Source organism: Palaemon carinicauda, chromosome 9, assembly GCF_036898095.1.
Source record: "Palaemon carinicauda isolate YSFRI2023 chromosome 9, ASM3689809v2, whole genome shotgun sequence".
Lineage (NCBI taxonomy): Eukaryota > Metazoa > Arthropoda > Malacostraca > Decapoda > Palaemonidae > Palaemon > Palaemon carinicauda.
Genome location: NC_090733.1, coordinates 158,136,796 through 158,149,295, shown reverse-complemented (window position 1 = coordinate 158,149,295; position 12,500 = coordinate 158,136,796). Strand labels below are relative to the sequence as shown.

At 37.1% G+C, this 12,500-nt stretch overlaps 1 protein-coding gene across 1 annotated transcript in view; it reads left to right on the top strand.

Annotated features, from left to right (window-relative positions):
* Window positions 1-12,500, top strand: part of LOC137646944 (uncharacterized) — a 274,499-nt gene that overhangs the window by 261,089 nt on the left and 910 nt on the right. The gene's annotated exons all lie outside the window — the stretch shown is intronic.

The following is a 12,500-nucleotide window of genomic DNA, read 5'->3' as shown; positions in this document are numbered from 1 at the left end:
CTAAAATATGGACTGTGTAGTTTGATAAACGGTTGTTTTACCAAGGGCCTCTACCAATCTTGAGGAAGTAAATAGGGAGCAGGTTGCTATTTAAAGGTTGTTCTGCTTGCTATAGCTTGATGCCAGTACTGAGTGGAGAGGAAATTTCATCCACATTTTTTTTTTCGTCGTAAATATATATGATTGTATTCTCTTACAATTTTTGTGTTGAATTTTTCGGGTAAATTGTTGTTTTTTTTTGTTTATGCAGTGGTAAACATTACATCTTTTACGTATTCACTGCTTTGTAAATGAAATATTACTCCTGGCTATAAAATGCAGAAAACATAGAATGTTAATTAAATTGCTATGCAACTCAAAATTGCACCGGAATTGTAGTGTTACCGTACCGGACTTTTGATTTAGGGAAAAGTATGTTTTAAAGGGTAACAAATCACGAAGCGCTTCCGTTACATGTAATGTGCTTTTAAAGTATTATATCAAAAGAAATTGAGTCTATCTACTGAGGTTATCGTGGAGAATCAATTCATCGGAATGGGGGAAGGAAATGGCATGGATAACCTTTCTTGTAATTTTGATACGGTTTTTCAGTGTACCACCTCACACGGTTTTTCAGTGTACCACCTGAGTTTAAAAGTATGCTGGCCCGACCTGGATGCTGGTATGCAGGTATGTCACGAGAAATAGCAGCAAAGCAAGAAGTTGAAAACATTGAAAATAAAATGTGGAAGGGGATGGAAACAAAGCACTCTGCCATGTAAAAAAAAAAAAAAAAAAAAAATTCTTTTTGGAGACATGATAATATTCCGTCAGAGTGGTGTAATTTATAATACGGAATTTTAATTAACTGTATATGCAAAATTTAATTATTAATAACCTAATGCCTTTTAATATATGTATATATATATATATATATATATATATATATATATATATATATATATATATCTATATATACAGTATATATATATATAAACCTTTCTGAGTGTGGACACCTTAACGCAATGAAAAGGATTGAGTTTCGCCATGATCGGCAAGACAGTCAGGGCCACCTATACTAGGTTGGTTTGCTGTGAGCGTGGTGATGAAAATGGATAAGCCCCAGACATGATTAAGGACATGTTTGAGGCCTTTGTCCTGCACTAGACTAGAAACGGCTGCATTTGTTGTTGTTGTGTGTATATATATATATATATATATATATATATATATATATATATATATATATATATATATATATATATATATATATATCATCATTATCACCATCAGCCGTTAGTAGTCCATTGCAGAACAAAGGCCTCAGACATGTCCTTCCTCTCGCGTCTGTTTATGCCCGTTTTAGCAGCAAATTATTTTAGTTTGTCAATCCATCGTCTTCTTCTTGTTCTTCTTCTTCTTCTTCTTTTTTTTTTTTTTGCAATTTCTAGGTACCCAACTTGTTATTTTTAATGTCCATCTATTATCTGTCATTGTCATTTTATGTCCCACCCCTGTCCATTTCTTTTTCTTATTTGTCGTTAGAATATCCTCTAATTTAGTTTGTGCTCGTATCCATGTTGCGCTATTACTGTCTTTTAGTGTTGATTCCACCATTATTCTTTCCATAGCTCTTCGAGTTGTAACTAGCTTATGTTCTAATACTTTAGTAAGGCTCCAAATGTCTAATGCATAAGTTTTCTTTTTAGAAAGTGTCATTTTACTTTTCATAATCTCATTTGGATACCAAAAGCTCTCCATCCCAAGGTTATCCTTATTTTAATTTCGGTCTCATATCCTGGGGAAACACTTATTGCATGTCCTGAATTCGTATAATCATTGTTACTCCATAGAGCTTCGTCCATTACCGTTATTGGTTGTCTTTGCATTTTATTGAACATATCACATTCATTTTCAGTCCTACTTTTATGCTTCCTCTATTCAAATCGTCTATCCTCTTTGGCAATTCCTCACATTTTCTTCTTCTTCTTTGTCTGCATCTTTTCCACTTCTATGTGGGGTCAATGTTTCTGGCCAGCGTTCTCCATCTACCTCTGTCCCACACTTCATCACCGGTTAATCCCTTTGATCAAAGGTCATCCTTGATACAGTCCATCCACCTTCGCTTTGGTCTCCCTTTCCTTCTCGTTCGCTGTACCTCTATTTCCATCACTCTCTTCCCAATATACTGTTCATCTCTTCTCATGACATCACCTCAGTCTACTTTCTTGGATCTTATCTGATAGCTCTCTAACTCCTGTGGTACCCCTAATTACCTCATTTCCGTATCTTATCTCTTCTTGATACCCCACACATCCATCTCAATATTCTCATCTCTGCCACATCCAGTTTCTTCTCTTCTGTCTTCTTTATTGCCGACGTCTCTGCTTCATACATCATTGCCGGTCTCACAACTGTCCTGTGTACTTTAGCTTTCAACCCTATTTTCCTGTCGCATAGTACTCCACGCTTTTTTTTTTCCAATTCTTCCATCCTGCTTGTATTCTGTGGTTTATTTTTGCCCCCAGATCACCATCCTCTGTAATTCCTCACATGATTCACTAAACAGACCTGTAATCTGCAAATCTGAAGTCTTTAAGGTATTCCCCTTTAATGTCAAATCCTACATTTTCCCAATCTAAATTCTTATAATCTTATTTTAGGTATGCTATGAATAATTTATGAGAAATGAGGTCTCCATGTCTAACTCCTTTCTCAATTCATAGATTTAGGATTGCTGTACTTACCGTATAGATATCTTCAAGTGTTCTAACCTGAGATTCATCTATTCCTTGTCTTTGAATGACTCTCATTACTCCTGAAGTATTGACAAAATAAAATGCTTTCTCATAGTCTATAAATACCATATATATATTGTTAATTTATTCTCATCATTTATTTATTTCCTTATTTCCTTTCCTCACTGGGCTATTTTTCCCTGTTGGAGCCCTTGGGCTTATAGCATCTTGCTTTTCCAACTAGGGTTGTAGCTTGGCTAGTGATAATAATAATAATATAGTCATTTATCATGTACAGTTTATATGCATATATATAAACACACTATACTGCCTCCGTTTATGAGTAACTCAGAATACATGCATGAAATTTCCAATCCGTATATGAACATTGTATTAGTGTGCAAGCAAAAATTTCCCTCTGTATGCTCTTTTTTGGACGTGACGGAGAATGAGGAAGATAGATCCCAAGCAACTAACCTTATTCAGAGATAGATAGATAGATAGATAGATTTTTATTGACCACAAATCCTACAATAAAATTACAATGAACATAATTACCTGTAAACATGAATCTATTATGCATTTCGGGATATTTACATTATTTATACACAATGTAGTCCATGAAATTACAGGATTTATAATAGTTCCTTAACATATATAACAATTAAAATCATTAAACATATTTGCTAAAAATCCCTTTAACATAAAATTAGAAATAATATTAAACTAAAGAAAATATATCTATGGGTAACCGTTCAAGATTGAGTGAGCAATTTTCACAGTGATTTGTACATCTTTAGCAAGGATCTGATGAAATGAATTTATGTTATAATTAGTTCGTGTATTATGCATAATCGGGCACGACTGTACCACATGTAACTCTGTTTGTAGCTCGCCACAAGAGCATAGTCCCTCCTCTATTGGGAGGCGAACTCGACCTCTTTTGTTCCACCTACCTGTTTCAATAGCAAGGTTATGAGAGCTTAACCTTAATCTAGCAAGAGAAGTTGTATATATGTCATTAACATTAATCCTTTTTGTATTTATAGGTCCTCCAGGGGTCACATAAGGGTGACATTTGTATGTTTACATACAAGTTTTTTTTCTTGATAAAGTAAACATAGACATGAAATTAATAATATAACAATTGAATAAAAATATGAATTGGCTTTAGCATGTTTCCTTTAACGATTTGACATGGAGTCCGATGACGGTTGCAGTATAGAAAAAAAATGTAAATAAGGCATCCTTTATTTTTATGTGCATTGCTTCCTGCACATGAATTGCAGTGTGACGTAGGTGCTGGAGACCCTAGGAGGTGTTGCCTAGGGAGAATACTGTAGTTGTGCAAGGAAAACCAGCGGGTTTCCATATACCATTTCAGGTGCTGAGATATCCTTAGTGTTCTTGGGAGTGATCCTTATTCCAAGGAGGACCCAGGGAAGTTGTGAAAACAAACTTAATTCGTTGGAGTGGGACATCAATGCTGCTTTGAGGGTATAATAGAAACGTTCTACCATTACGTTGGCTGCATGGTTGTTTGAGGTAATCTTGTAAGGTGATGTGTAGAAGATGCCCTAGTGATGCCCTCAATTGAGAAGTGAAAGAGGTAGCCCTGTCCTCGTGACATGGGTTGGGAGCCAACGTGAATGTGTGCAAAACGATGCTGTGTTTGATATAAAGTGCCCATATTACCCCAATTCATGTATCGATCCACTTTTGAAATCTCACATGAAATATAAGCATGGACTTAATACTTGGCCTCTTTAGTAATGCCATACCGTATAGACTTCAACTTCTGTTGAAATGCAGTAGATTAGTTCAATGGGTTTGAGAGGGCATGGGTCAATTGAAACACACCTGTAAGCACATGGAGGCTTGTACCCACAAGCATGGACCACCAGTACTTAACGTCTCAGAAGAGGGTGGTGTTATAGTCATCAAAGGTGACGTCTACCCAACAGAAGGACGTGCAATATGTTTTACAGATTTAATACTTTGGATACTTTCGTTGGGGTTCTTCCAAGGTCTGGTAATACATTGTCAGGTGTAATGCAGGCAACATATATCTGGAAAGAGTGTCAGAAATCGGATTCAGTTTACCAGGGATGTTTTGAATGATACAGATGTGTTCAGAAATGGTAGAGAGATCTCAGCATTAATAGACAGACCAGGCATTGGACTGTCGAGTGAAGGCGTGCCCAAGGGATATGTGGTCAGTGCAAATGATGAAGAACGGGGCCTCTAAGAAGTGGCGGAAGTGACGGACAGCCAAATAAACTGCCATTAGTTTGCTGTTGAAGGTAAAGTAGCTTTATTCTGCCAAGGAAGATTCTCTACCAAAGAAGGCATTACTAATTTGCTCGAGTACTGCCTCTACAGCAACATTAGTGGCATTGTGAAAAAGGCCGTCTGTTGAAGAGGGTCCCACTATCGGTGTTTTGGGTACCTCTTAAGAGAGTCTCATAGAGGGGAGTGAGAATGTTGGTGATGGCTGGCAAGAATCACTGATAGTTGTTTACCATACCCAAGAACTCCTTCAGTGCTTTGAGAGTCGAGGGCATGAAGAACTTCAGTAGTGCTGATACCTTCTTAGGAAGAAGATAAACGCCCTCAAGAGTGATGCGCTGTCCCAAAAATAGCACTTCCTTGGCAGCAAAGGTACTTTTCTTATACCTGATTACAAGGTCTTTTTGCTGGAGTCGATCAAGGACTATGCGTAGATGACCTAGGTAGTCCTCTTTGGAGGGAGAATAATATTAGTTTGACTCATACATAATGTAGGCAGAAGGCGAGGTCCCTTAAGATGTCATCCAAGAGTTGTTGAATGTGGTTTATGTATTTCGAGTGACAAAGCAAAAGTAGTTGAAAGGATATATGGTACACGAGGTGGTCATTGCAGTCTTGGGGATGTCTTCAGGAGGTCGAGGCTTGAAAGTACATGAATACCACGAAGGAAGGTGGCGATGACAGCAATGTTGAGGAGCGGGTAGCAGTCTGATTTCATCTACATGTTAAGATGCCTGAAATCCCCACAAGAGCATAGTAGGGATACATCTTTCTCCAGTATGATGTACAGTGGTGATGACCATGGTCTTTGAGGCCTTTAGATAAAAGCCAATTTCTTGCATTCCAGTGAATGTATATTTTGCATCTGCTAAATGACTGAATCCTGAAAATGCTGGAGCCCCCATCATCTTGATTTGGTGATAGATACTGAGCTTGGTGGGAACCATGGGCATCTGGCCTAGCTCTGGGTGGAAGATGTCAGGATATAAAATGATGAGGTGGGTGTAAGCGTCAGTGGTGCCCACTGACGCTGATGTGGAGAGTGATGTGGCAGGGAGCTGGTGATAAAGGTATGTACAAGTAAGAGCTGACATTGACTAAACGTGATGTGCAACGTCAACCAGGAGGTGGAAATGGGTGAGGAAATCTGCACCGAGGAGAGGTAATGTAACGTCAGCGATGATGGAATTCCATTGGTACTGGGTGCTCGAAACAACTAGTGTCCGGGTCTCGTAACTATGGGTGGGGAAAACAGATCCGTTGATGGCCACCAGGGGGACATCAGCAGTATTGGAATGACAGAGCTGTGCCCGTAGAGGGATCGTGGCAGAAGGGAACAGCAGGCACCAGTATCTACCAGAAAGTGCACATTAGATCCTGAATTATGCAAAAAGAGAGATTAGTTAATTGGGGAGGTCACCACCACAGGCAATGACCTGCACTCGTGTTTGATCGCTGACATCCAGTAACATATTTCTTAGGAGCAACCCAAAATCTTGTGTGGTAGTAGCACAACTGAGGGTGAGGGGTGTCATGCAGTTGCTGTTGTGGGAACGGGTGTGGAGTGGTATAGCTGTGGGGTTGGTGGCTTCGTTGATGCCCAGGCATGTCACGAGGTAGGTGTCAATGTACTACAGCATTCACCTCCACGTCAGTCGATGTTGTATGGTTGTTCCCTTTGTCACGAGTAAAGTTGTTGATGGAGTTTTTGACGGTGAGGAAGTGGCTGTCCATAAGGGTGTCAACTCTGGTCATCAAGTCCTTCATGGGAAAGGTGGCTCACAACGGGTCGGGCAAATGTTGTGCCCTTGCTCACTTCACGAGGAGATCAGTCTGCAGTAGGCTGAGGGCCATTGACACCTTTTAATCCCACAATGCTTGTTAAGAGAGCTGAAAAATCCTGGCTATATGGGTGGCTGGTGGCAGTGAGTACTGCTCCAGGAGGAATGATTTGAGAGCATCCTATTCTATGGAATTGTCCCTTTGGTTGCAAAGTCAGTCGGAGTCACATCGAGAATATAGTCGGCTCTGCTACTTGATGCGGAGATGAACTCCGTACACTGAAACATGGCAAATGCATCTTGTGGTAAAGGTTGGGTACCTTGATGTTTTAGCATGGACAGATGGATGGTCATAGTCGGAGGATATGGCACACGAAGTGTTGACCCTGGAGTTGTGCTGGATGTTTGAGGCCCCACATTGGTCACCAATGTTATGGGAGCGAAAGAAGATAATACAAAGACAGCTTCCGAACAACTAAGTTTATTTAAGGACGCAGATATTTATAGGCACCTGAGGGGTCACATAAGACTGATTATTGCATGTTTATTCAACAGTTTTTTCAATAATGTTGACATTGGCGGAAAAAAATATATAACATAACAATGTAATGATAATAGAGCTGGAATTTGCTTGTTACATACATGCTTGGGGTCAGTATTGAGTTTTCATTAAAGTTCCAAGTTTCACTTAAATATTTAAGGAAAACTTTTTGGGGTATAGTGTATTACATTGTAATTTAAAGACAATCTTTCTCGTATGTGTGAGTGTAACAATTTGGTTCAGGTGAATAACGCGGGGTCTGTACGCTAAAAATAATTGTTCATGTTGCATCACCAATAAATGAAATATTAAACTAAAAAAAGCTGAATAGACTACGATCTATTTTAAATATAAAGTAAAACACTTGCATATAAATGATAGGATACTTCTAAGCTTGAGATAAATATAATTGACGTTATTACTAACAACAGAAACATTTGATATTAGCTACGATAGTATACTTCCCTTTCATTCCCTAAATACATACACACCTCTTCGCACATGAAGAGGCGATATTTATTTCATTCAAGTCTAAATCACCAATAAGAATCCCATATTTTTCGAATATTCTGTGCATATTAATTGACCTTTTGAAACCATGATAAATTGGTATGACTGACTTTATGGAAATTAATTTATTTTACTTTTCTCAGTTATTCTCTTCGATTTTTCAATTGTAAAAGAAATGTACAGTTATGGCGCAGAAGATATGCCTTTTGAAGGACAAGTATGAAAATTATCCAGAGGAAATATATCAGACAAATTAGCAAGGTTAACAAACACACTTAGTTTTTATGAATTATGGTACAATTTTTTCTATCATATATTTTTATGCTATACCGTACAAGTAAAGATCGATTTCAGGACAACTATAACATCAGCAATAATGATAATAATCACATTTCATTCGATTTACTCCTGCTGGGTGAATATGCTAGGAATCAGTAATCAATCACTTTGTAGAGTAATTCAACTCAGTCTGTTCATTCGCTGTTGATTGGCAAGAGATTGTCTCGGAGGGGGCGGGGGCCCTCTTAGACTATAAGTCGTAGCTCCCAAAAGTCAGCTTGCAAGTCGGGAAATTATAGAAAACTCCCCGTAAAGTAAGGTATGCAGCCTGCCCAGGGAGCTTCTCAGGAACAGAGTTAGTGCTTGAGTTTCAACTTCTACCTCAGTTCCTCAGTGTTCTTATTTTTCATTAGAGAGTCTTATTAGGTTCGGTCAAGCTGTAAGATAGTAATTTAAAGAAAAAAATGACAACTGTTGTTTATAAGCATGCAACAAAAATGTAAGTAGGTATTGTTATTCCTGATAGTTCATCCTTAACATTTATGCATATGCAAGTTTTATAATACAACTCCTTCAGTAATATTATGGATGTACACATTTGCACATACATACCTCTGCGTGATTTTTTTTATATTTTAAGAGGAAGAGAGAGAGAGAGAGAGAGAGAGAGAGAGAGAGAGAGAGAGAGAGAGAGAGATGGGGGGAGATATTTTCTTATTGATTGTCATTATTGTTTATAGATATCAGATCTTTTATCCTGTATGTAACTTTGTAATGTTACCCTTTTATTGGGTTGAACAACATGGCGTCATGACCGTTACACGTATATTACAAGGTTGCAGTAAATATCTAGCGCGTTATGTATAAACATTTTCAACGTATTCTATGGAAATTTATCATTTATTGACTATTAATGAATGAGGAATTGTTATTTTCACCTAGCTTAGATAGGTTATTGAATATAAAATTGCAAACTGGAACAGAAAGATTTTGATGTTGTTAGCTTCATCCCTTAAATATTACATTGATTTGAAAGGTCCATTGAATGTTGTTAGGGTTAAGCTACCTTCCCCTCTATCAATAGGCTCTCATCAGTTCTTATTTGATCTGTTACCCTCGGCTTTTATTGGTGAAGGAATAATTATTGGTATGCAGAGGGTCCTGGAATTTATACCAGTACAACCATTCAGGAATTAGTCATCTATACAAGTCGAACTTACCCTTTTTGATGATGATTGATTGGGTCACCTTTGACTTCGAAAAAAAAATATAAGTAAAGCGCTTTACCTGATTTTGTTTAGTTAGCAGTACAGTAATTTTGCTGTTGAGTCACTCGATTGAGAAGTATTACATATATCACCCACACAATATTTCGCTTAGATGAGTACCAAAGATGATAGAAATAATCAGATTTAGAGCTACTTCAGAGTTGAGGTGCAGAATGTTGAGACATTTATTAGAATTTCAGGGAGATTAGATATTCTCCTTATTTTCATATATATATATATATATTATATATATATATATATATATATATATATATATATATATATATATATATAAATATAAACATAGCATACATAAGGGGTTACTCGATCTGTCAAAATTGACGGCTAAATATTTAGAAAGATAAGTACACCATCACACATACTCTCCCTCACTAAAGTATGACTACTCTATTTCCTTTTACCCGATGCTCATATGAGTATGTCTAAAGGAAAAAAGACTGAAACGGTGGAAGTATACTTATACTTATAGAAGTAAGATTAACAATGAAATGGTTGTAATCGATATAAAAACTAAAATAAATGAAAAACCAGTGAACTAATAAGTCAAAAGATGCAAAAAGGTTCGGTCAAAGATCCTGTTGCAAATATGACAGCCTTCCTTAAACTGGCATTGCTAGGTAGACTGCTGTGCAGGTTGAAGTTTGTGAAATCAGATTTTTCCATTGAACTACGTGATACATTGGTTCCTTGACAAATATAGATTTTCTCATTCAGCTAAATAAGTAGCGAATGAACCGAAGATTCAGACACCAAAAGGATTTTAGAATATAGCTTATTGGAAATGGGAACAATTAGAAAATCTTAAGGAGTAAATCTACACTTACATTATTATTGCAAATATTTGTCATATGAAATAATTTTTTCCATTATATGACTCAGCTAAGCAGAGAATATCGATATCATGACAATAGGCCAATATTAGGGGTTGTGATGGCCTATTGAAAACGTCCCTGCCTGATGATTTACCGGACTAAGGTTCGAGTCCCGCTCAAGCTCGATAGTATCTTCTAGTGTCTACAACCTCACCATCCTTAAGGGATTTAAGGGAGCCTATAGGTCTTCCTACTGGGTCATCAGCAGCCATTGCCTCGTCCTAGCTTGGAATGATGGGGGCCGGGGTGGCCTTGGAAACTGATGGTCAGTCTGTATACCATTTCCTCCTGTCTCTGTTATTAAAGAATTTTGTAATGAATGACAGCTGATCCATAACTCTTGCAGTCTTAACAATATCCCACTGAACTCCGTTTTTTTTTTTTTTTTTTTTTTTTTTTTTTTTTTTTTTTTTAATATATATATATATTGATGCATGTACACAAACGCTTATGTGTGTAAACTCTTCAATCTTCCTCCAAGTTCGTCAGAGCCAGTATGTATCGGCCTTGGTAGGAACCGACTATTTCTAAAAAAAATTTTTTATTAATCTATATTCTTAAAAGTATTCCAGGGACTATATATCACTTTTAATCGATATCTTATAAACTAATTAGACCGTCATATTTTTCTATTTATTATTTACCCAATTTTGTATTAGTGTAATATGGATTATCAGCATTGCAATCTATGATTTTCTTCGCCATCGGAAGAATAGATATGAAGGTAATGTGATACAAGTGGTGACTTCCCAACAACTAAAACTTGATTTCTCGCTTACGGTAGAACGACGAACCAATTAATCTGAAGCCTTGGTGGGACTTATTGAATTGGAAACGAAATACCTTCTGAAGTTGCCCGCCAAAACTTACGTAATTAGAACACTTATCATTGTAGAAGTGTAACTGCCTTTGCTGCAGTTTGGTGATTGCTCTTCCTGGCTCCGGAAGAAGCATCCACTCTCATCGACCCGTTGCCAGAATGTCGATGGAGGGGAAGAGAAAACAGGAGGAAGCAAGAAGGTAAATGAAGTACAAATATTCCGGGAAAGTTTTTTTTTTTTCTTTACTTCCTGGAGGACTCATAAATTGTTAATAAATGGGGGAAAGGAAAGGCAACTAGAATAAATTGTCAAGTGTGTGATTCCCGATACAAGGAAAAAGCGAAAGCCAATAGCAGAAAGAGTACACGTTCTAATTCTGTGACTGGGGAGTGACGATGCTCCACCACTTAGTGGTGATGTTTCGCAATTTAGGAGGGTCTATCCGGGAAGACAAATCATGGGTCGGGCGTCTTCAGCCGTTAATGGTGGTTGTCTGATTTTTATCGAAACGTATCACAGATTGGCCAGATGGAATGAACTCTTAAGGTTTCCAGTACTTATTGTTTGTATATTTACATTCTTTCTATTAGCAAGAATTGTTCGTTAATTATTTATACCTGAGATGAAATAACTGCTGACTATATTTTTCGTTTTACTTCTTACTTCGAAGGCGTTGCAATTACATCTTTAGTTGAAGGATGAAGTTATATATATATATATATATATATATATATATATATATATATATATATATATATATATATATATATATATATATATATACAATGTTGAATGCTAATTAAAGATAAAGATTAGTGGTACTGACAAGAAATGCCAGCGCAGTGTGTAGCACAAGAATGATTGGATGGATAAGAAATATGGGGAATAATAATCAAGTAATGAAGTGTTCATAAGTTTTATGGTGGTTCAGAACATTTTGAAGATGTAAGATTATGACGAAAACTTGGTAAAAAGACAATAATTTGGAAGGTAATGAGTTCAAGATGTAATGGAAAATGGAACATTAATATTCAGGATGTGAGGAATCTCGCAGATTGATTGACTGATTGTTGGTTTTCCAGCATCCTGGTCATTGACGCCGTTATTATTTGATATAATATGAATTATGAAAGGAAATTCAAATTAAAACCACAAAAACAAAAGGGCCAGCATAGAAGTTTAATAGCTTTCAGAAGACCTGCTTCTAAAATAAATATAAAAATGCCGCTAGTATTGTAGGGCACATTCTGCCCAAGAATCTTGGCAAGGACCGACCTGCCATCCCTACCTCGAGCCTCTAACGGATATTTATTGCTTTAGTATCTCGCAGAAGATAAAATAAATCCGTAGGGTGCAGTGTTTTAACGTGATGCTGATGAGCTTTTTATAGGTGCCCCAATT